At 35.8% G+C, this 25,915-nt stretch overlaps 2 long non-coding RNA genes across 5 annotated transcripts in view; both read left to right on the top strand.

The window, feature by feature from the left end:
* LOC121109473 overlaps nt 1-25,915 on the top strand; it is a 77,909-nt gene that overhangs the window by 39,820 nt on the left and 12,174 nt on the right. The gene's annotated exons all lie outside the window — the stretch shown is intronic.
* Nucleotides 1,544-17,320, top strand: LOC121109475. The gene is made up of 2 exons (XR_005847335.2): nt 1,544-10,120; nt 15,883-17,320. It is a non-coding gene; the product is annotated as an uncharacterized LOC121109475 (long non-coding RNA).

Below are 25,915 nucleotides of genomic sequence, written 5' to 3'. Positions count from 1 at the left end.
ACCAAGGCCCAAATATTCTCAATAGCATGCCTTAGAATATTTTGGGGAAAATATAAGGATAGAGTTAAATTTCTGGACATTGGGGAAGGCAATGGACTCAATATTCTCACTTTTTAAAATTATTTAATATAGTTCTATTATATAAATTATGTGATAAAAGTTACTATTGCAGTGACACTATGTGAAACCAGTGATTTATGCTAAAACCTGAATTTGAAAGCATTCATACTGAATGTTATTTCATCAAGGGCATGCAGATTTGAATATTTCTTTCCCTTGGTCCTGAAATGCAGTTGCTGTAAGCAGGGGCTCCATAACTCAGAATGCTTCTTTGCTGGAGTGACTGGGGAGGAAATGTGAAGGCTGAATTGGGAAGTGATTGATGAGCTTGGAGTGCAGAGCTGGATTATGGGTTTTCTGGGTTATGGTGCTGAACTAATGCACATACCTTTTGGTAAAACTCTAGCTTAGGTATTGAAATAAGTCCTCTAGGTCTTCTGCTGTGAAACTATCAGGTCATGCTAATAATTGCAGTTTAGAAGCTATGGAATTTAACTTCATATCCACTGACGATCTGTTTTCCTCACAGGTAAAATAAGACTACTTTAATATTCTTCAGTCACTGCTTTAAGACCTTCTAAGAATTAATTAAGAGCCTCTAACAATTAATCCATAATAGAGTGTGTAAGCATACAGTCAAGTGGTCAGAACATATGAAAATCTGCTCTGGGTGTGCTTATTCCAACATTACAAGGAGGAGGTAATTTTGATGGTTTGATGATCACTGTTTTCACAATAGTTGAAATACAACAATGGTATAAAATATTTTTAATTATGACACATTTGCTTGGGGAGGAGAGAGCAGTAACATAGTGAATCTAAGAGAAATAATTGCATGACAAATCTTCAAACACCTATCAAACTTAGGAAATCAAAGTGAAGTGCTGATATTCGAGTGAAATGAGTTGCCTTTGAATACAACTATGAATGTTATTAAGCAGCACAAATTTTATAGTCAGACATAAACTTTTACTGTACAAAATATCAGCACTGAAATCAAACAATGTCATAACAAATATATATATGAAGACTAAACAATGTTTAAGGTTTTAGGAACTTTTTTTTTTTTTTTCAGTCATGGAATGGATGCAATAAATTTCAAGTACGGGGTGATTTGTCTTGGTTTTATTTCATTGTTTTATTTAATGGAGTAGCAAAGTAGCTAGTACCTGCAGAGCAGAGGCAGAGGATGACAAAAATATTTTTAGGAAAAATATTTTTAAACTTTCAATGTGATTTTATTTTGCATTTGATCCTCTAAAATTTGCTCTTTATCATTAACCGCCATTCACAGTAGTGTGCTGTGGGAATGAGCTGAGATCCCTTAAATCACAACCACCAGTTTAAGTGGCTTTTGTTGGCAAAGTTTTGTCATTTTGTTACCCACATCATGATAATTTCTTTCAGGAAGAAAAAAATGAACAGGAAGTATGAGAGATACTGGAGACAGTTAAAGCCATCTGGACATGGTCCTTGGTAACTGACCACCTGCTCTAGGTGTTTCTACTTGAGCAGGATCTTGGACCAGGTGACCTTCAGATCTCAGATCTTCCTTCCAACCTCAGCCATTCTGTGACTCTGTGGTTCTGTAAAAATGTAGAAAGGTGCTCTGTATCACTTTGTTTTGGGACTCAACAAGGCTTGAATGATGAATGGCATTTCTCATCATAGTTCAATCATGACTGAAATTAAATGAAGTAAAACACCCCAAACTGATAGGACTTCTGTGCATAGTGCTTTACATTGTTTTATGGTAGTTGCAGTATCTTTCTTTTGCTGAATGATAAGGTACCTAGAGGAAGAAATCTGACATAAGCTTTTTAATTTTATAGTTTTTTTAGAAAAACATTTTTTTCCCCCATCTTAGTGAACACAGTCATGTAAGAGAAACTGAGGGTGCTGCTCTTCCTGTTCTTTTCAAAATTTGGACTTAGCCGAGATCAACATTTTGGCTCCGTGAAATCATTTAGAAAACTCCCATTGACTCTACTGAGGTCAGGAAGGTAACATTAGGTAATTGGCGCTATGCTGTTCTCTCTATTGTCTTAATAAAAAAGTTAAGAGGTGGTTCTAAATCAGATTTACAGATGTATAGTTTTCAAGCCCAAATTTTATTTGAAAGAAAGCCGAGACACATGTTCTTTAAATTAGTGTAGCTTGTTTGTGATACAGTTAACTTACAGGGTGTGTTTGGCAGGGGGAAATGGTGTATACACTCAGGATTGTTTACACTGCAAATCCTAGGCAACAGTCTTCCTTTTTGGAGTTATATGTCAGTAATACAGGATCTCTCAAATCTAACAAGATGAAAATAAAACAAGATTAGGATGATAAGTTTTTATATAACTATACCTGTAAACTGTAAGGATTTCTTTTACATTTATTTGGAAAAAGTTACTTAAATTGTTGCTTGCACTAAGTAGAATGGAGATTCTAAATATTGGCTGCTGAACTAGCTAGGGAGTAGCCAAACAAAGGAGGAGGAAAGAGAGACAAAGAAATGTGACTAAATGTCTGAGGGTGACCTTAAGCATATGCAGATGTTAATATGCAATAAATTGAAGTCTTATACAACGTATACAACTGTCTTATCAACTGTAAGTTGGTCTATACATTACCTATGAAATAGTGCTGTTTTTCCAAAACTATTAGACTAGTTTAGCTGAAGCTTATGTAATGTATGTGGGATTTTTAATGTACATGCAGTATTTGCAGTCAGTTTTCTATTTGGATGAATTTAAAATGAACATAAAAATATATTTGATTTTAAATTAAATTTAGAATACTTGTTCCTATTCATACTGATAAATGATGGTTTCCAGTTACTCAAAGATTTAGTCTCATAAGAAGGCAGAGCTTTGGTGAAACCAACAACAACAACAAAATAACAACAAACAAAATCCTTAATGTAAGTTTTTGAAAGGATAGTATTATTAAAAAAAACAACAACAACAACAAAAACCCTTTAAAGGCCAACACAAGAAAGATATGGGGCTTTTGTAGTGTGACTGGAGGAGAGTCATAAAGGCGATTGAAGGACTGGAACAATTCTTCTATGAGGAACGACTTGATCATCTTGGAGAAGAAAATGCTTTGAGGAGACTTCATTGTGGCCTTTCAGTCCTCAGGAGGGAGCTTACAAGCAGGAGGGGGACGCACTTTTTACACAGTCTGATCGTGATAGGACAAGGGGGAATGGCTTTAAACTAAAAGAAAGGAGATTTAGTTAAGAGGTTAGAAAGAAACTCTTTACTCAGAGTCGCCCAGAGAAGCTGTGGATGCTCTATCCCTAGAGGCCACCTGATCTGGTGGGTGGCAACCCTACCCATAGAAGGGGGTTGGAACTAGATTATGTGATTCTGTGATAAAGAGAAGCAAAAAGAAAAGAAAGATATATTTCCAAGAAGATTTGGAGTCAGAATATATACTTAGGAAAATGCAGGTTTCATAGAAAAAAAAAAAAAAAAAAGGATTAAATTCTCAAATAGTAGAAGCAAAATTGAAAATGTAGAAATCAAATTTCTTCAAGAAAGAAAATCTGTGTGCTGTTGTGGCATTAGGAAAGATAAATTTGTGTGTGGTCATTTGAATGCAATAATGATATACATCTCTAATTGAAGGAAGGGGATTTTGGCCCACAAAGTCATTGTTTACCAGTCAGAAAAGAGATTTAAGAAACTACAGCCTTGTCTTTATTCTAATTTGTAGATTTTGAGTAAATCAAGGAGTGCTCTGTTTAGATTAGTTTTTGCTGAATGTCCCTGTTTACTTGTACTAAGTGCTGCTCAAGAAATTGAGAAGACATAGACCAGACATTCTATAATTTAAACAGACTGATAACAGAAAACATACTGTATGCTAAGGGGAAGTGTCTGTTGATTTTGCCTTCATTTTCATTCATTTATTAATTTAAATAGATTTTAAGCCACCTGCATCAATTTGTCCATATTTGACTAAGAGTTGGCCATAGACCAGGATAGCAGCAGAATCAGCTCATGAGAGTGAAAGTTCTGTTGTAGAGCTAGAAGTACAATGAACTTTTGCAGTATAAATGAAGACTAAGAAAATGTCCATGGCATAGGAACTGTTTTATACATAAGCGCCGTGTGGGAATTTTACCTTAAGGCTTAGAGTGCGGATGCAGGTGTGTATGAGTTATGCAGTATGCTACCTAAAAGTCTGTCAAATGGGACCCCAAACTGGAGCCAAAATCCTGAATCAAGTTCACTGGCTCTCCAGTCATTTTGTGGAGAGAATTAGAAATCTCAGGAAGATGGCTAAAAATTTGCACTAGTAGAAATTTAGCACAGAGCAACATCTGGACTCTTGCTCCATCTTTGGAACTTTCAAGGTGCAGGCTTCTCTCAGCTCACAGAGGCCCAGCTCCTCTTAGAGGTTATTTGGTAAGGCAATGTTTAGAATAGACTTCATCCCACCTGCTGAAAGAAGTGTAAGATCAAAACATCACCAAAGCCAGACATCCTAGGAAAGAGTATGACTCCATATTTAGTATTTAACGTGATAAACTTGATGGTTTAACTCAGTACAAAACTTTATATCTATGGTGCTGAGCTGATGTCGGCTGTGATCCCAGATGTTGGGACTGCGGCTTGGAAGGAAACGTGCATTCCATCCGCGTGCTGTGATAGTGCGAGTGTTACCAGAGGGGCTGTGCTTCTCTGAGCTTAAAGCCGTACCACTGGAATACAATCTGTTTTCCAGTCTTCCCTTCTGACCTATCCACTAGTGAATTCTGGGGCAATTTCAGCAGTAGAAGTCTGCTTCCTTCTTGGACCCACAGAGTGATTAGGGCTTAAAGATATGGGCTTAAATCCCTATAAGCAGGTTGGAATATTATTACAGTCCTTTCTCATCCAACTCCTGCGGTTGGCAGCCAAAAATAACATCAAAGTGGTATAATTTTCTTCCTAGACTTAGTAAAACTTTTGGTAACATGACAGGTATAGAGTGGATAGCCGATAGTTTGATCTTGTTACCAGTGTGGAAGATGTATGCTAATTGTAATGAATTCAGTTATTTGTCACTCAGAAGCCTTATTTTCAGTAAGGTGGGAAAAAAAGGTTGTCCCTCAGGATTTCTTTTCCGTTATTCTTTTCTGAATGAATTATATAGGAAATAATTTTACTCAAGACTATTCCATATTAGGAGAAATGATAATTTGTTCCTTTCTGAATACAGAACACCCTCCAGGCTTCCCTCCCCCACCTTCTGCCCTGACATCCTTCATTTTTTAAAGGCTTTTCTGCTTGTACTGAACTGCGTGTGTTAATACTTGCCCTCCTGCAGTACACGGGTGGAACGTACAGTCCTGTCCCAGATACAAATGTTTGGCACAGTGTTTTCAGCCTGGAACAGACTGTTTATGAGTTTCCTCAGCAGCATGACAGTGCAGTGTGATTAAACACTTTCATTTTTCTCTATGTTTTACTTTAGTTTATGTTGACCAAACATACGACATTCAAATTCACCTACTTGGAACCTCACCAAAATGAATTATCATTATATTGTTTGAGATCATGGCTTTGTTAACATGCCAAAAAGCTGGCTAAGAAAGTAAAGATACAATGGTATATAAATAATAAGCAAGGTTATTTCTACATAGAAAATGAAGGCTCTTATGAGCAATACAATGACGTGCTGATATTGACTCCACGTGCAAGAGCAGAATCAACTGACCTAAGTATAACAAGATTATTCTAAAGAGTTGAGTGAATTTTGTCACTCTGAAAGTAATTTGCTGTAAAATATGATTTAATCCAGTTCAGTACTATTCACAAACTGGCTAACTAACTAGTTTTGTACAGGAAGAAATGAAGAGAAGGAGGAAAAGAAGAACTAGGAAGGAAAGAAAATCCCCTTCATTCTGTAGGTCAGACTTTAGAATCGTCACTGTATTCATAAATATGTTTGAAAGTATTTCCACGGGTGAATAGTTTGTTTTCTCAGGCATATCTCTGTTCATCAATTCACAATGTATACAGCAGTGGAGCCAATGGAGCTTTTTCTTTATGTAATAAAGATGTAAATACTTAGCACAACACAGAAATACATTTACAGTAGTTTTAACTTGACGGTGGTTTGTTCACCAGTAGAGTGGGTAGGAATTTGGCTTCCTTCCTTTAGTTTAGGAAAAACTGTGTGCTTGTAGAAAGTATAACTGCAGCAAAGGAAAATATTTTTATTCAATGAAAATTTTCCTGAAAATTTTTAGTGGAGCTTACTTAAGGATATTCATGCGGAGATTGTTCTTCAGCTGTGTAACACACAGTGCTGCCTGCAGAACAGGCTGCTCTATAAACAAACACTTTTGCATTCTCACTTTTTGAGGAAAAAGTCTGACATCATCAGTCTCCAACTTCCTGTTGTACTACATCTCAGTTTTGTGCTGGTTTCTGGTCAAGTTCGGGTTTGTTTGGATGCAGTTCATTTGATTAGGTCCTTAAGATGAATCTTGGAGAGGCAGAAGTAATAACACAAACATGACCTAAAGAAAGTCAGGCTTGGATTTTTAAAGTTTATGTTTTTCAGACATTATTGTCCGGGAAAAATTCCAAGGTAAGTATCCAAAAGTTATCTATCATACTCCTGGAAGACCTGTCCTGATTTCTAAGTTTCACCTGACTGCTTGTTCAATTTTAATTCAAAACTCTGGTCATTTTCTACCTCTCTTCTTCAATGCAAATTGGTGGAGTGGACAAAAACAACAACAACAACAACAACAACAACAACAACAAAAACCTTGATGAATTGCAAACTACAGAACTTAGTAACATATCTACTTTTAAAAATGCTTTTTAAAATAGGCTGGCACAAAGGATAATTTACTGCAGAAAAGTTGACTTACAGATCATCTCAGGAAGATCCAAGAACAAAGAATGGTGACTGCTATAACCAGTGAATTATCAAAAGGAGGAAAAAAAAAAAAAAACAACTCTTTTTTTTTGGTGTGTTCTTGGGTCAGTGCTGCAAGGGAGGTGGTAGGGAATGTATAGCAGATTCAAAAGCACAAATGACTGCTAAGAGAGATTGTGCATGGAGAGAAACACCTCAGCATGGCAGTAGGACTTAAGAAAGTACTCACCTGCCTCCATCTTTTGTCTTTTAGTTTGTCTAGGGAACTACAAGCCAAAGTTGGAAATCTAAAATTACTCATTCTTTTTATTCTCATTGTCCAGCACCATAGACGTTATACCCAGAGCAAAAGGATTCCAGGCATCTAATACAAGATTTGTTACTATATTTTGCTATTCCATTTGTGATAATGAAGTCCTGTGTGGTCTTGACCCATATACATATTTTTTTCTCCACTAACACAGTTTATATGGATAAAAATTTAGACCTGTTGGGAAATTTCTTCTCCAAAGCAAAATAAATTAATATAGCCATCAGACTCTTGAGAAATGGCAGTGCTTAGGCCTTAGTGTGATATCTGTGACCAATTTATGGCATTACAGGTGTTCAGAAGACAAGAGAAAAGATCTGTGACAGTCTTTCTGTGGGGAATTCCAAGGCTAATTGGTTAGGTAAAGGAAAAAATACAGAGATTATATATATTATATATATATATATATAAATGTTAAAATAAAAAGTGGAAAATAAACACCTCAGTAAAATAAAGGAAGGAAGGAAGGAAGGAAGGAAGGAAGGAAGGAAGGAAGGAAGGAAGGAAGGAAGGAAGGAAGGAAGGAAGGAAGGAAGAAAACTAAACTATAAATTGAAAGAATTTTTATCTTTAAACTACCACATTGTTTCCTTATTTAAAAGGTTTTTAAAAGACAAGGAAGTATTTTCAGCGAAAATATTATCTTCCATTATAATAACCACTAGAAAAACATTGAACAGCTGTAACAACTATAATACAATACAGCATGTAGCAAGCAAAACATTTGCTTGAGATATACAATGGCTGGCAAGTGCAGCCTGACCAAGTTCAGCAGGGGACACCTACATGAATAAAGGTCAAAACTCCTCTTTCATGATTTTACAAGTTAGCATTGTCATAAAGAACAAGTCTGACTGCCTACTGCGGTGACCTGGAATAAGCTGATTAAATATGTTCTATAAATTGGAGGATGTCAAAGAGCTATGTGATGGCAACAAGAATTCAAGATCATAAAAACAAAAGCCAAAGATTCTCTCAAGTCTATCTCCACCAGTAGTCCAGTTCCTGAGGTGAGGAGAATCTCACGTCTGACTGCCTCTGACTTCACAGTAACAGTGACTCATTTATATTTGAAGGTAAAGCTGTGAGAGTCTTTGGAATAACTCACATTTTCTGTAGTGTGGAACCTTAAAGATTCTATGATAATACTTGTAAGCCAATCAATACGTGTTTTTTACAGTGAGAAAACTTGCGTAAAACTAATAGGAAAAGTGAAAAATCTGATGCTAATACTTCCTATATTCTGGAATCTTAAAACTAAAATTCTGATTTAATTATCTGAAATATATGCATAGTATGAAGATCTTTAGTATTTAAATTATCTTGCTTTAATGTCGGAATAAATATAGAAAAATGTTGAAATATGGACTTTGTCCTATAATTTAAAATTCTTTAAATTAGTTAAAAAGATGGTATACTTCTGTTTTAGCAGTATTCTTTTGATTCCCTGCTGTGTTGGTTTATTGATTTTTCTATAAGCAAGGTATTTGCTTGGAACATTGGGAATGCTTATATAAAAATAATTTCCTTAAGCTCTCCTTAGTATGCCTCCCAAATCCCAAAGCATGAATTAGAAGCAGATTTCATATACAATGTGACCACCATAAAATGACCAATGTAATGACATCTGTCATTGTTATGTCTTTCATTTGTTTACAGGCCAGAAAAACAAACAAATAAGCAGAAAACCCATTGAAACAACATTTATTGAAGCCAATAATAAAAATACACATTAATTTAATTAGTTTACATTGTGCTGAGGCATCCGGATTGCCCCTGAGGGAGAGGGTTTCAAGAAGGCTATATTTCATTGTCTCAGAAATTTGTTTATATGTTTTCTTGTAATGGACATCTCAGGGTACAAAGTTAGCCCACAACACAACTGCTTTATCAGAGTCAGTGCATCTAAATAAGGAGTTAATAAGGAGCAGGTATGCTACTCTAAGTTTTCTCTGTAGACAACCCCCTAGATCATAATCCTACAGTAAGTTTCATGTAGACTGATCCAATTTCATGCTGACAAATTTGGCCATCATTGCCACTTTCAGTTGCAGAAAAATCATGTTCCTCTTCTAAAAACATAAGATTGACTGATTAGTAAAGTAATGCTGGCAAGAAAAAAAAAAAAAAAAAAAAAAAAAAGCCCAAACCCCTCTTATTTATACTCCAGGTTTTTAAGTTTGTAATATATGCCCCAAACTTTAACAATCCAGAAAAATTGGATGGAAGGGAGGAAGGGAGGAAGGGAGGAAGTGAGGAAGGTGGATTAAGGAATTCACCCTAGTTTTATTGATTGTTTCCAAAAGTCACCAAGAAAAATATCCTGAGTGATATTAAACATTCGAACTTTCAATATTTTTTGTCATTACAACATCAGAATGTTAACATTTAAAAAATATATAAAAGTAAGAGAAATAAAGATACGATTTTATTGAGCCTGAAGATGCAAAAAGAGCACCACAGACACTGCCATCTCTGCTCTGCCTTCAGTGCAAATTTTGTTAGATTAATGTGATTTTAGTCTACATTTTCTTCTGTCTTTCTGTCTTGGAGTTTCTTTTGTTGCTTTTACGTTGCCTTATATGAAAGTTCTGTGGTTAAGTTAAATATTGCCTCTCCTTGACTGTTTAAGATTCTCTTATTTAGTCACAAAATACATAAGAAAACATTCTCTTTATTCTGTGTAGTAGAAGATAAAGCTGCAATACCAATCTTCAAGAGATGGGTGAATGCCACAGAAAAATATGGTTTTACAAAAAGGATTCAAGAAGCATTAAGGATGGTATTTAGGCAGATGAACAGCATTTCTCCTGAGACATGGGTTGGTCCAGGAAGGAATTTGTTTTCCCGATAATAAGCCCTTGGACATTTTCCCAGGTAATGGAACTAATTTGTATGATACATTTGTATGTCTTAACAATCAAATATTCATATATTAACTCAGGGTTTTTTGTTGTTGTTGTTTTTTAAACATACATATTAAAGTTTCACTCCTAAGCCTTCAGTTAAAATTAATTTATTTATCCTCCTTCCTGTGGCATGTATAATCTCTCATCTTCTGGTTGAGCTTTTATTTGGAAAGTATTTGAAAATATCATTTATTGTAAACAAATAGAAAATAAATAACTGATTTCAAATTTAATGTTCAGGAACTTTTGAAAGAAACTAAAAACAAATGGATTTCTAATATAATATTTTCACTATTTACATTGGAAACAGCTTTAAGTGGATGAGTTTTGCCAGTGTTGTATATATGAGAAAGTATTTCCCTGTGTATGGATCGTGTTGAGCTAAAGAATGAGCAGAACTGTGAAGGTTAGAATTACTATGTTAGAGATATCCAGAAGAGGCAAAAGACTCCCTAGCAACGATTTGCTTGTTCTTATCCAAATATCTTGCAGGAGGGGAAAAATAAATAATAAAATAAAATAAAAGGAGACAAAGCATTTTACCTACACAGAGTTGATAAACAAAGTATTTCCTGCGTGAGCACTTATTCAGTTGCTTCTTTACACAGGCAGAATGCTAGTCATAAACCAAGTGTTTATTTCCTTTCTTTGTCTTCTTCCTTGATTATAGGATTACAGACTATGATTTCAGGGTATGGGTTGCATGCTCTCTGCTGTCAGTGTTACTTCATTCTTTTTTCTCTGTGCTACTTCAGAGGTCCCATTTTCAAAAAAATGTTTTCCAAATGCCATAAATTTCAAATTAGTATTTCAACTATGCTGGTGTTTGAATTTCTTTCCATTTGATAGAATGGAGTTTGAAATCTAACTGCTCAAACTGGAACTTTTTAATTTGGCTACCAGAACAAAATGAGTTTTAGGCAATCTATAGAGCACTGCTTAAATTCTATTTCAATTTCTACTTTTTTGTTGTTCAGTTGAGGAGTGTGGTTGTACTGAGAAGGTACAGAAAAGCAAATGTTTTCTCCTATTCTCTAAAGACCAGGAGAGTTGAATCAGATTATAAAACAAGACCCAGCTGCTGCAACTGATTTCATTTTATTTTATTTTCCGGATCATATGATTCAGTGAATCAGATGTAGAGCTTTGCATAGTCCTCTTCACTTCTCCTTACAATCCATACCTCTGACACACTCTTGATAAACACAGCATAACATGTTGGCATATTATAAACCAGATCATGGCTAGTTTGAGGCAATGAATATTCCCTATATTGTGGATTCCAGTTGCGTGGAGCAACCGCTTTGGGAGCTGAGGAGCTATTTCTCACTGTCCGAATGATTAATAGAAGAAATCAAACAGCGAAGTTTCTTTGTAAAGTGACTCAAGTAGAGCATGACAAATAAATTAGTAATTTGTATTTAATATCCTCACCTTAAAAAAAAAGAAAAAAGAAAAAAAGAATGTGGCTTCAACATGTAGAGAAGTGGACTTCAACACTCATAGTAGCTTAATTTCTTTGGTGTAAACTGCTAAAATATCTTAATAATTTAATTAATATAGTCTGTCATCGTGGGTTGCAGTTGATTTAGTTGATTAAAAATGTCTAGATTGATTTGAATGGACAGTTTTTATTGTGGTTAGGAACTGAAATAAATGGTTTGAATGCTCTGAACAAAGAAGTGGCTGCATTTTGTAGGAAAAAGATGATGAGTGAAGAAGACAAAAAGGAAGTTATGGTGTGAGTGCCCATAGAGAAAGAGAGATCAGAAAAGTGAAGGGAGCAAACAGACGATGGTAGCAAGGATGAAATTGAGAGAATCAGGCCATACAATGGGATTTGTAATTCGTTTGTTTCTGATAATCTGATTTTGAAATTTGGAGTTTCTGTTTTCTTTTTTTCTGAAGGCGGCAGGTTTGGGATGTAGTACAGAGAGACTAGAGCCAGTTATCTTAAACTAAGAGAAGTAAAATTAAGTAAAGAGGAAAATGGCAAGAGTGAAATCTTGGTAACAGGACTTGTTTATAGAAATTTAATTTGCACAAGATAAAAGTCAGCATCACAGTTCACAGAAAACCATATAACTTTTCTTCAGTTTAAGAAAAAATAAAACAGATGTATAAGTTTGCATGTGTTTATGGATATATTCTAATAGATAGATATTGCCGTGGCAGCCTTCTGGCAGAAAGAAAGCAGGCAGTTCGTGAGACAGGCAGAAGTGGGGAAAAGTATCTGGGAAAAGAGGCTCTCTGGGACCCTCCCAGCCATAAGGAAAAAAACTCTGAGTAAAGCAAGACCAACCTGTTCTCTCCTTAGCGCCTCTTTCCTGACTGCTAGATCCAGATCTGAGCTAGGATAGCTACAGCTGGGTTATCATAATGGGTTTGATTTCTTCCTTTCAGCTCTGGCAGAAAGGGAAAAGGCAAAGACAGGCACTCTGCAGAGCCAGGCACGCAGGCAGCACAGCCTCAGCACCTGTTGCTGCAGCTACCCATTACCTTCTCATAGTGATTTTATTAACGCCCAGTGCCACATGATGGAAAGTTAATGCCATAAGGATTAAAACAAAATCCTGTGGGGCAGCAGTACAATCTTATTGCTGCTGGCAAGAAACATTGAGTCAGTACTGTATGTTACAGTTAAAATTCTATGCTACTGCTGTCAGTGTAAACAGTAATGAAACTGCTGAAGCTTCACTGAGGGAAGTGCTTTAATTTTGTTTCTTCTCCTCCAAATGCTAATAATAACAAAACGTCAAAGCACAATTGCCAAATGTGTATCCTTTAAAAAATCAGCAGGAAGTGGGCTCAGAAATAAATTACTTTGGGATTACCAGTACTCACCAACCCCCCTCCCTCCCCAAAAAAGTAATAAAATTCACCCAAATGGTGCAGAAAAGTGCGGGGGGGGGGGGGGGGGGGAGACAAAAAAGAAAAAACAAGCAAAATATGTGTTGAGATCTGTGTAAGAGTGTTTTGGCAAAAGAGGAAGCATTTCTCTTGAACAGATAAAGAAGAAGCATTCCATTACAAAGACCCACCCTTCTGAGATATTTAGTAGATATCTGATCTTTTCTTCTATATATAAGTATCATGAAATTAGATAATGAAGGCATTTGCTTTCACTTCTTATTGACTCCTAAAATTATATGAGTTTTAAAAAGTGAAGATGTCTATCTTTGCTTGGTAAGCAATTGTGCTTTCCAGTATTTCCATTTGTAGGAGACCCTCCATCCTGTGGTTCTACTGTGGGTTCTTTGTTACATCTGACTTGCATTTTCATCCAAGGTAAAAAGAGGGTAAATAAGGGTTTGTATCTGGAAGAAGAATTTATAGGAAACATTGCAGGAAACAAAGCCAATAAAAATACTAATTAGCCAAGTAAAACTGACGGGGTTTTATATATATATATATAATTTTTTAAGAAAGACCTGAGAGACTTCTGTTTTACTAAAAAGCATGCGTTAATAATATTATTAAAAAGGTAATATTGTAGTGTTATTATTAAGTGCTTTCTATATATTGCAAAAATATAAGAATGTGGAAGAAGAAAGATATTAGAAGAAAGGAGTTAGCAAAACAGTAGGAAAAAGTATACATCTAATGGACCAACAAATAATACTGAGGGCTGTAATATCATATGATATATATATGTTATATAATATAATATTATTATAAGGACCTAGACAGGCTTGAACAGTGGGCCTAGCTAGGGTAAGAATGTAAAACTTAGATTTGTATTCCTGCACTTTTCTGAGCTATGGAAAACCTCTTAAAAGTACCTCTGGACAGGGATAATTTTTGAAAATAGTTTTAGTACTACCTCATTTTTGGTTGGGCTAGACCTGCTTTGTTAGTGTACCAAATCACTGAAAAGTGGGAAGAAGATCACAAAAGCACTCAAGGCAGCATGCAGTGAGGCAGAAAGTGTGTGTTTCCCAGTTCCACAAGAAGAAGCTGCAACCATGGTTTTGGATACTCCATTTGCAAAAGTCTTTTTATGTTGTGCTACTACTGAATGTAACTCAACGAAAATAACTTTCCCAGAAAATGCTTCCTCAATCATAATGATGCAGCACTGGATCTTGCAAAGGATTTTTCTGAGAAGAGCATAGAAGAAAGTGACTTTTTGCTTGAACTGAATGGAAATAATCCAGACTTATCTGACAGCAAGCTGGAGCAGAATTTTGGGCAGAGGTTCTCAAAAACAGAAAGAAAGAAAATATGCAATTTTAACAGGAAAAAAAAAAAAGAATAAATGGAAAGAAATATCCTATTGTAATTAAATCAAGAGGGAAGAATTAGCACCCCGAGAAGGTAACATTGGGTTATACCGTCCCACACAAGTGGCCTAAGGACCACACAGAAACTTCTCTGTATCTCTGTTCAATTAACACCTCCCTTTCTTGAATGAATGAACGGAAAAGTCACGCAAGCAGAAAAACCAGAAAGATCTTGTAAAAAATCAATCAAACAAAAAATCCCTCTAAAAACAGTAGACATATTTGACGTTTGACCCAGCTCGGACAGCCAGCACACTTGGGGAGAAAGAGAAGATTCAGTGACACATAAGGAATGTAGAAACTTGAAAATAGACTTGGCACTGAAGGAAAAGCTGAATTTGATGACCAGATGATGGATGGCTAATATAAAGTGACACTGAACAGAGAAAATTATTTCCCTAGAGAGCAGCATTTTTTGATAAACCATCAGGACATGTGCCTGTAATTTTTTTTTTTTTTTTTTTTTTTGTGTGATTCTGGAATTAATCATATCTTCTAGGCATATCTTCACCAATTTGCGAGGCCTCCTGATGTTGATAGTAGATTCACTGTTAGACTTTGCTATTTACAGAGTTGGAAAAAAGACGTCTTGCAAATTTGAGCTTTTGTACTTTTCAAATTTTCTACTCTGACAAACCAAAAACAATAGGTTGTTTATTTTAAAAAAGAGGTTGTTTTCTTGTTGGTGTAGATTTTATAATCAGAGAGGACAAGCTAGTATAGAAAGAACAGATTTTTCCAATCAAGAGATTCCTTCTTTAAAAATTTAAAGTCCAAATCTATTCTTAAAATACAGAAACTTTTGGAAACTGCATATACATATAAGACCTGAATTTCTAACCTTTTAATAGAATCTTACACAATACATATTTTAAACATAGTTTTGGATGTGATTATTATCTCCTAAGTATTAACTTTTCATGTTAGCAGAACCATCTTATGAAAAGTGAAATTACCTAGATATAAAACAGTATGATAAATCCTATATGATACAAATATTCTTTTAGAAAGCACAGAGAACCTGCATTATAGTTGGTTCAGTATGGAGAAACACTCTAAAGAAATGTATCTGTTTGCACAGAAATACATCTTTATCTGGTCATCTGTCTGAAGGGTGTTTTGGAGAAAATGTTATCATTTAGAAAACAAATTAGGATATTTTATTAGTCTCTTGGATGCAATACTTCACTCATATCTCCTATAAATTAGATTTTATATTAACTTAGTAAATTAAAAATATGTTGATGCACATAAAATAGCTGTCTCTACTAGGCCCTTCAAACCACATCAAGGATGGAGATCAAATTATAGCTGCCATAAAAAAATCTTTAGTGCAGAGATTTAGCAATTATAACCTGCCCAGAGACAGAAAGATGATATATCAGATACTCTGGGATGGCATTGCTGTGAAATGCTGACTCTGTAATGGTGACTGCTTTGCTTGCAGAGTGGAGTACTGCAAGGAACGCTGTGCAGAATTTAAGGAGAAGCAAACAAAAACCAGGCAACACATTGTGGCCACTGGGTCAGTTGTCCTGAGGACCTATTTAGTGCTGCCTGAGCATCTATATGTTGTATCCTTTGTTTGCATATGGTTCTGCATTTGGTTGTAAACTATTAGAGTCATGTGTTGTAATTTATGTGATGTATTATGCTGGTAATTCAGACTCACACTTCTTACTAACTCTTCTACAAGGTAGAATAGCATTACTGATGGAGTCAGAGGGGGCATTACCTCATTTTGTTGGTGCTGCATTCAGGTTGCCTAGGGCCTTCCAATGGCTTACCTGCAAAATATCAAGGAGATGCAGCTTCACAGGTACGTTAAACAGAAAGGCAGAGTATGTGGTAATATTTGTGAGCACTGTTGCATGAATATCCTTTTCCTATACTTGTGTAAAGTGTTCACTGTTTGTTTAATGAATCTTAGGCCTCATATGCTATATTTACTCTTCCATATTTATATAAGGTTGTATAAAAGTCTGTCTGGGATATTCAACGTAGCTTCTTGGCAACAAGGATATGTTCTATGAAGTTGTTTGCTGTGTTACAAAGTACTTACTGTTGTTTTTGTTAAAAAGACAAATCCATGTATTTTCTGGTTTCTGACTTGGGAGTTTTATTGCATGCTCTTACACCTCATAATTTGAACATTTAGTGAATTGATAGTTAATCATCTGTCTTTTTCCTTCATCATATTCACTCATTAAAAACACCGTAGCTTCAAAACTTGAAAGTGTGTATATAAAAATAGACATGTGCAACTATACATATCAGAAGGAAAGGGAAATGAGATTTTTTTCTCCTTATCCACAAGACTATAATTCTATAAAGATTTGTGTAATCTCTGCTGATGAAAACTAGTTATTATGTATGTATGTGAAAAAGGCAAAAAATTAAACTCTACAAAGTCTTGGATTCTAATGCATTAGTTGTTTTTTTTTGTTTTGTTTTGTTTTTTGTTTTAACAGTAGAGCTTTTATTCATGCTCATTTGTGGCATTACAATTTGGACATCATTACTTTTCTAGTCTGGCTGCAAAGATGCTGATGAGACACATGTTTCTGATTGCAAACAGTATTCGGCTTGTCTTTGAAAGACTAGATAATAAATCCGTTCTTTCTTGTCTACACAACAAAGGCATTATTTATTACTTTATCTATTTCCTGTTATTATCAATTTTTGTTGGTATAAACAAAATAAAATATAAACATAAATATTATCTGGAAAATCCTCAGGAATTGCCAAAATGTTTTTCATTATGAGGCATGTGTCCAGCCTCTATTTCTAGTTTCTACCATAAGTGTTGAGCAACATATAGTTGCTGACATGAAAAAAAAACACATCCCATGCATTAATGTAGCACCTCTGATATACTGCAAACAGACAATTTTCTGTGCAAAAGAACAGATTTAGAAATATTTGGAATCCAGATTTCCAGCTCAAACTTTTGTTCCTCCCTTGAGAGAGGGAGAGGTTGTTAGTCTGGAGCAGTTCATGTAACAACATGAAAATTCTGTGTGTCAGAGGCTTTTAGTTGCTGTGAAGTCATGAATGAAAAATGTGTGTTCAGATTGCCTGGCCTTCTCCAGATTACTACAGAGAGCAGCAGGTGCTGCATGTAACACGCACAGGCTCAGTTGTATAGCTGATTCAAAGCAGCAGATTACAGACTCAAGGAATATTGTTCTCCATTTTTTAGCCAGGGTAGAAGTGCATAAATGTTTCTGATATTGATTTTTCAATCTCTAACCTTTTGAATGGACAGAACAGTGGCCAAATGATGCTTCTGATGTCCTAAGTGCTGTCTCATTGACCTTCCTGTGAGAGTCTGTTTGGCCTGTGTAGTCTCAGTCATGCTAGACAAGATGTTGTTTACCATTACCATCCTCAGTACCACCGGCAGTGATAGAAGCTTCAGCACTCTTTGTGTTCCAAAGGGTATATTCAGTCACTATTGAAAGGCAGCCTATTCTGCGTATTTGTTTTGCCATCTATTCATTAATAGATCTTTTTCTAATCACACCTTATGGAGGGTTTGTAAGCAAAAAACAGCCCTTTCAAGGAAGTTGGACTATGAATACCTGCTTATTCCTCATGATCCTGATGTTTGTCAAGTGGTCTACATGGTATCAGTGTAAAGCAAATTACTTCTCTCTGAGGCTATTTTTCTTTCCAGGACATCGAGGAAATTAAATTCAGAGGCTTGAGAAAAATGTGTTATTAATTTATTCAATTAATCACAGAAATTAATTAAAGAACGTGCTGGGCTTCATATGGCCTCTATTGAATGTGTAAAGGTCAATATATTGTTTACAAAAGACATATTTTGATTAGCTCATCTTCATCAACATAGCAAGTTTAAATAGTCGTTTATTCAGATTAGAGTTATTTTTAACCTGGATTGTTTAATCATCATCATCAGTTATCCAAATTAAAGCATAGCCCTTAGAACAATTTCATCAGTTAGATCAAATGGAAGCATGTGGTAAGATGATGGTAGCATTCGTCTGGAGGTGGAAAAGTAATGGACTTAGATTGATTCTGTCTCCAAACCCATCCAGAATCAATAATCTGAAGTTATTGAGTGGATCTTTACCTAAAGTGAGCAAGTCCAGACACACGTTTGAACGTACTACACAAGTGCTCCAATACTCAGTTCAAAGAATTTGCTTGGTTCCCAAATTTAAGGTTGTTCTAGTTCATGCTTTTGAAAATTACTCATGAGTAGATTTGACTAGACTGGGTGATTTGGTCACAAGGGATATGGAGAAAGCTGAAGTGGTCAATGACTTCTTTGCCTTGGTCTTCAACAGCAAGGGCTCTAGCTGCACCACCCAAGTTGCAGAAAGTAAAGGTAAGAACTGGGAGAAGACTTGCCCACTAAATGAAGATTAGGTTTGAGACCATCTAAAGAACCTGAAGTCCATGGGACCCAATGAGATCCATCCACAAGCACAAAAGTGGAAGCTATATGCGTTACACAGGAAAAAAAGAAAGTGAAAAGAGAATAAGAATGTAGGAAAATAATTTATGCAAGGTTCTGCTTATCAGAAGTATTTTCTTTCTGGATAAAATATACTGAAAAATCTTAGTTTGCCTACTGATATAACTTCATTACTGCTGTGGATGTATTTAGTGTGGTGCAGAGATATCCAAGTAAATCAAATCATTAGGGCAAAAGGCACAGAGCACCACACTCTGCATCCCAGAACTCAATCAATCCCAAAATAGTAAGTACCATGAGAGAGCAATATTGTTGCTGAATGAATAAACAGTGACTGTTGTTATCATAGATGCAGTGTCATATGTACTTTACTCCTTGTTTGAGAGCTGACATAGTCATTTCCGGAAGGTTTTCTGTGTAACTCACCACTCTAAGTTGTAAATGCATATGAACTGTAAAAATAAAGGAAATTCAGTTAAATGTCAAGACCCAAGTGCTGAATTAAATTTTTGTCAAATTAAACTTCAAATAATTTTAAATCCAACAATTTCATACAATATTCCTTCAGAATTACTCAGTTTTCCTTCAGAATTACTCAGTTTTCCTTCACATAAGACTTAATGTTTTCTTATTAGGCAGAAATTAACAAATAAATAAATAAATAACCAGAAAAATTTTGCCAAGGAATAGTCAGAGAGGAGTGCTGAGAAGAAAATGCTCATCTGAGAATTTTCACTTTTCAAAGCACTAAAATTTGCATTCGATTGAGTAAGTAATGATTATAAAGCGTTCTTTTTCCAGATTCAAGAATAGAAGGGAATGGTAAGAAAAAATCTCTGGAGAACTGACAAAAGCAAAGTGAGAGAAATATAAATGAAAAAATAAATGAAACAGATCATTTTAAAGTGTTAATGATGTGTAGCTATGAAATGGCATGTTGAATCACCAGAACTACAATATATTTTTCCTGCTAAACCCCTGGTGAAATCTTTAAAAACATTTTACTGGTATAACTGTGAGTCAGTATTTTCTGTGAAGTCTTGGGTATGCAGTTACAAAAAACGGCTGAACATTCCTTCTGGTCTCCCAAGAAGGAGTTCCAAGTAAACCCTCTATGATTCTGGAGAGTGAAAAAAAAAAATAACAACCAAAATAACAACAAAAAGAACCAACAAAGTTAAAGATTCAGAAGAGCAAACAATCTCACACAATCAAAGTATTTTTTCCCAATACTGCAGCTTCACAGACACAGTTGGGGTTATATTTGCTAACAGCCCTTTATTTTGAGTACAAGGCATCGGGTATGCAGTTCAGTTCACTAGTTGCTATAGTCTATAGAAAATGTTCTATAATTTGAGTGAGTTTTGGAAAGTACCCTACATTTATGATCTTATTAATGATCTTGTTAATGTAGAAGAAAATGACACCTCTTTATTTAAGTCAGAGATAGCAGGAGGGTGGATATGTGGTATATGATTCGACCAAATCTTTTTATATGGAAAAGGATGAAAAATTATATGACTTATTTCAATTATTTACAGTTCATCTTTTGCTATTGAGTGACAGACACTTTTAAAGTTGCACATCAATGAGTTTATCAGGTCATATACCTCAGAAGTCTCAAGACTATCATTTGCTTTACCATACCTCTTTAGGGAGTGTTTAGGAAGAGCTTGGTTGGATGCCATCATTAACTGGCTATCCTACTTCAAGTACACTTTGTCTGCCTGTATGTTTACTGGGAAGGGAATAAAGAATGTAGGTTGTGCAGACCAAAGATAGCCAATATCTGTGCACTGACAGCAAGCAGCTTGCTCACTGCTACAGTTCCTCAAGCCCTGACTTCACTGTGAGACAATGCTAGATCCCTCATCAGTATAAATATAATCCAGAACATGTGCAAACCAAACTAACTAGAACTGTATTAGCTGGCATTTTGTGCTTTTATGGCAGATTTTTACCATCTGTGTGAGAACAGATGCTCCCTAGTCCAGTGCATAGGCCTCTAGTTAATCCTTCAAGATGTTTTGAACAAATCTGAACCAGCAGAGTGGGTTTACACTGGATCATTGTTTCGTGGCATCTGGCCATGGAGTTTTGGATCTGATAGGAAGAACCCCAGAGCCAAGTTTTCTGTCTTGTTGAACCTTAGCCCACGTAAACATGAAAATAATTTTTGTTCCATAGTATCAGATACTGCCATACTGAATGGTTTACAAATGGGACATATGTGGCCTCTTTAAAAGAGAAACTGCATTTTTCTTTACGGTAAGGATTGTACAATAAAACTGTTTATTTCTATTTAGGTAACTAGGGAATAGTGCTAATCTCATGTTCTTTGCCCCAAGCTTGTATTTATTGAGCACTGCTGCCTGTATCTGCACGTCATGGACCCAGTTTTGACAGAATGACAGCACTCCTCTCCTTTTGCCTCAATACTGAATAGTGTTCCTTGGAAAAGATACTAGCCAGAAACCCAACCAAACCTGAATCTTTATGCACAGTGGGCTACTGCTCTTACTCCTTTACTTGTTTGTAAAAGTAGACTACTTTTTACTTGTTAAACTGCATTATGACAAAGGAAAAAATGGAAACTCTACCCCTCTACCCTCCCCCCCCCACCCCCCCCCTTCTCAGTGAAAATAGATAAATAAATGAAATGACTTTGGGTCAACTTGAATTTATTAGGGATTAATAATGTATAATTACAGCCATATTCTACAACCAGTAGCATCAAGAAACATTTTTCTGTCTCTCTTTTTTTTTTCTTCAATAAACTCATTTTAATTAACTATGATGAGACTCAGGGGTCTTTTAAAGAGGAACATGCTGATAAAATAAATTTATATATGAGACAAATAAGTTAAACATGGAACGTTACATAGTAAAAGCATTAAGTCTATTGTAACTTCCTAAATAAATCATATTTTAACAGCAACTAACAACCTCAGTACAGAGATAGTTTAATGAATACCAAGGGACAAATGTGCTACAGAATTAGTACTAGCTGATTCAAGTAAAGAATCCTTGGTTTCTTACTAGCATAAGACAGAAAAAATTTTTCCCTCAAAACTTTTCTTCCTAATATCCAATGCACTGAAGACAGCAATTCAGTGGGGGCCTGTTCCATTTCCACTGTAGTCAGTAGAAAGGACTCCAACTGGGATCTGGATCAAGTCCTTACTGACACTGTAGGGTGGGGTTAAAAATGTAAAAAGCTATCGTTTCCAGATCTGGCTATCTAAGACCAGATGTGCAAGGCAGGAAACCATATGATTATATTCAAACAATAAATAAAGAAGGAGTTGCCCTTGTTTAGAAGCATTTTCCACAAGTGGAAATTTTCTAGCCATGACAACATAGTGCAGGATTCAGTATTAAGTCATTGAATGACTGAACCTCTGTCCAGTGAAGCCTACTGAATCTTTGTGGACTCCAGATAAGCAGAAAGAAAAAATGTAAGTGGTCCCTTCGTGTCCAGCTAAAGCCAACAAAGGTTTTAATACTGAACTTTCTTCTGGTTTTCATTTTCTGCATTTTGAGTTACTTATCTCCTTTGAATCTACTTTTGCAGGATTTTTTTTAACTTTTGTAACATAATGCCAATTATTAAAAGTAGGCATTTCTTGCAACAAGACATGTTCCTTGAAAACAGATTTCCTTCCCTTCCCTTCCCTTCCCTTCCCTTCCCTTCCCTTCCCTTCCCTTCCCTTCCCTTCCCTTCCCTTCCCTTCCCTTCCCTTCCCTTCCCTTCCCTTCCCTTCCCTTCCCTTCCCTTCCCTTCCCTTCCCTTCCCTTCCCTTCCCTTCCCTTCCCTTCCCTTCCCTGTTTTTTCTTCTTCCTCATCTTCTCTTCTAATTCTTCTGTGTAAGAACTTTTTTTTTTACATCAAACTGGAAAAAGAGGAAAGAGGGAGAGTATTACAAAGGCAACAAAACCAAACCTCCCAAAAACAAACAACAACAAAAAAAGAAACAATAGCAAATAACAAAAGAAAACTAGCCCAAGTGCTCTGCATGAGTCTTAAAATTACCTGATCATTGCACTTACAAAAATTATTACCCTGTGACCCATTTTCTCTTTTACACATTGTTCAAAATGGATTAAAAATACTTTAATTCTGATTTGTAGCCCTTTTATTTTGCAACAACTTTTGCAATTTTTTTTTCCAATGTGACAAATGTCTAAGAAACTTCAAGGCATATCTTTTCTTTTTTGCTTCATTTACACTTCATATTTATGAAGGGAAATTCTGACTCTGACTCTTAATGTCATTTACCATTGCAAAATATCCAATCACACATGCAACATGAAGAAAGAGGGAGTTATGCAGTTACTCATAGCTGGATCAGCCCCCAGAACCTAATAAAATATTTGAGCAGCATTTTCAGGATAAAGGGCCCTGTGCTAGTAGGTCTTTAAGACCAAAAGTTTTCACAACTGTGAGTAATTGGATTAGCGTCTAGGAGCAGCCACTATGAGGAGGGTGCTGATGTGAAAGTCTTAGACATGCTTAAAATCTCTAAATTTACCAGTCAGTCAGTACTTTCCCTTTTATTATTGCTGTACAAGAATGCGAGGGTTTATACATTAGCACAAAGGTAGACATTGTCTCGTTTTCATTTCCATACATTTCTCTGTCAAGGAGGAAATAACATGCACCTGGAATCCAAACCTCCCCTGTTATACAAAGACAGCTAGAACAAAACCCAACTGTTATGAATCCCAAGGCAGATGCTATGAAAGTTTCTTTCTCCCTTGCCTCTAGTATCATGTTTAATAGTATAATTAAAAGATCTATATAATGTGTCAATACTTAATGAACTATAAGGTTGGGTGCTTTTTTTTCTTTTTCTTTTTTTTTTTTTTTTTGACTCCACAGAGGAACGTATTATAGGAATATGACTTTCCCAAATGAGAAAATTGTCCAATCTCATTGTGTCTATTTTTTTTTTTTTTCTTAAGAAGGAAGAACAGAAGCAATATTCTTAAATGATGTAATATGGTACAAGAGGCAGAGGATGCGTTTCTAAGGCTATAGTTCAAAACTACTGCTGAATCTGCATGCACTGGAGGAATCAACTCTTCAACTTGATGGAGGTCATCCCTGTTCCAGCTGGGGTCAGTGTGATTAGTTTGGGCAGCTACTAGCCAGCTGGCAGCTGGTAAACAGATGCTTTCTTATAAATCGATGATTTAGAGTAAATTAGGCCAAGTACTTTGATAATGGTTAACATGAAAAATATGACAACTACAGCCTTGTGTTTTCTTTATTCTATTGTTAGAAATTTTTAGGTTGCAGAAATATTTTATTATGTTTAAGTAAGTAGACAGCATGTAAAAGTCGTGAAAATGTGCAAAAGATTTGCCTGAGATACACCACCCCCACCAAAATTGCTACTGTAGTTATTACTGTAGTCACATTTGTGGGTCTCTTTGACAATCTGGTGAGAAAAGTGGATTTTTGAGGTATGTTGCAGTCATTCCCTAAAGCATCAAGCAGGTCCCAAGGGAGAGCTCTTTCCTATGAGATGCTGCGTATGCCTAACTATTACATGGACACACTTCTGCTGGATGCAAGGAAATCATGTCTGCTGTAAGGAATTTTTTTGCCTTTCTGTGAAAACAGGGATGATCTCCCATCTCTCAGAACCAGTCTCAACATTTAGTTCTGAGGAGGCTTACCTCCATGTACCAAACTCCACTTCAGAAATATGAAGAAGCTGGATTTCCCCTAGAGATGAACAGGCAACAATTCTTATTGTTATTCATTCTCTTTGTCCTCTCTGAAATTAATGAGATTATATCAGAAAATTTACTTTCACTGATAGTTGCCTGTCGTTTGCTTTTAAGTAAGCATAGCCATGGATAAAGTGAGCTAGATTATCCTACTACTTCCTACGTTCCTACTTACTCTACTCACCTAGAGGCATACCACTGATTTACACCAGTGTAAATAAGATCCATCTGTTGACTTCACAGACACACTGGTTGTTTCTCTTGTTAAATGATACCTCTGTGAATCATAATTTCTGTATGAATCTGGTCCCAAGGTAATAAAAGCAGGAGGTGTGGAGACAAAGATGAAGAAGAAGGTCGGTGCATGTGCCCTAGATCTGCAGAGCAAAAACACCTGTTGCTGGAAGTGTCAGATCTGACCATGTCCGTAGCCAGCAGGAAAGCTGCAGTTACTCAGTTTTATGATCATTAGAAAATACCAAAGTTGAAGATTACTGTTCACTTTCTTCTTTAATTTGCAACCAGCAGCATCCTTTGAAACAGAAAACTGCAGAGCACACCAGCATGTTGCTGATATTGGATGCACTTAGTAACTTGTAGATGCTGCTAACACTTACAACCAATGTGCTTCATAATTTTCTTACAAAATTTGGCACATATATGTCATTTACAGCTTAAAAATGTCAGCATATAATGTGCATATATTTGGACTAAGTCACAATGTAGATGCTGAAATGAATGTGAAAGGCTACCTCATTTTGTCACTTGGAACCACAATATAGAATAAAATTTGAATGTCATTATTTGTCATAGAAATGTGGCCTCAATTTGTGCTGGGAGATTCAGATTGTTCGTTAGGAAAAGCTTCTCTGAGGAAGTGGTCAGGCGCTGGAATAGGCTGCCTGGGGAGGTGGTGGAGCCACCAACCCTGGAGGTATTCATGAATTGTTTAGGTATTGTACTGAGGGACATGGTTTAGTGGGAAATAGTGATAGGTGGATGGTTGGAATGGATGATGTTGGAGGTCTTTTCCAACCTTGGTGATTCTATGATTCTGTGATTCCTTAAATGTGAGACACGTTGCATCTAAGCTAACAGGACCTAGACATTGCTTCACGCTACTGAACTCGGTATAAGATGGAAAAAAAAGCTACAATTATTTTTTCAAAAATAGATGTCTGTGATAATAGATATATTCTTTTCATAAAACTTTATATTGACGCATATTTTTACAATATAGAGGAGAAACAGTTAATAGAAATGTTACAAATGATGGGGAAATTCTTTGCAACTG

The sequence above is a fragment of the Gallus gallus genome, chromosome 1, assembly GCF_016699485.2.
Source record: "Gallus gallus isolate bGalGal1 chromosome 1, bGalGal1.mat.broiler.GRCg7b, whole genome shotgun sequence".
Classification (NCBI taxonomy): domain Eukaryota; kingdom Metazoa; phylum Chordata; class Aves; order Galliformes; family Phasianidae; genus Gallus; species Gallus gallus.
This window is presented reverse-complemented; position numbering and strand designations above follow the sequence as displayed.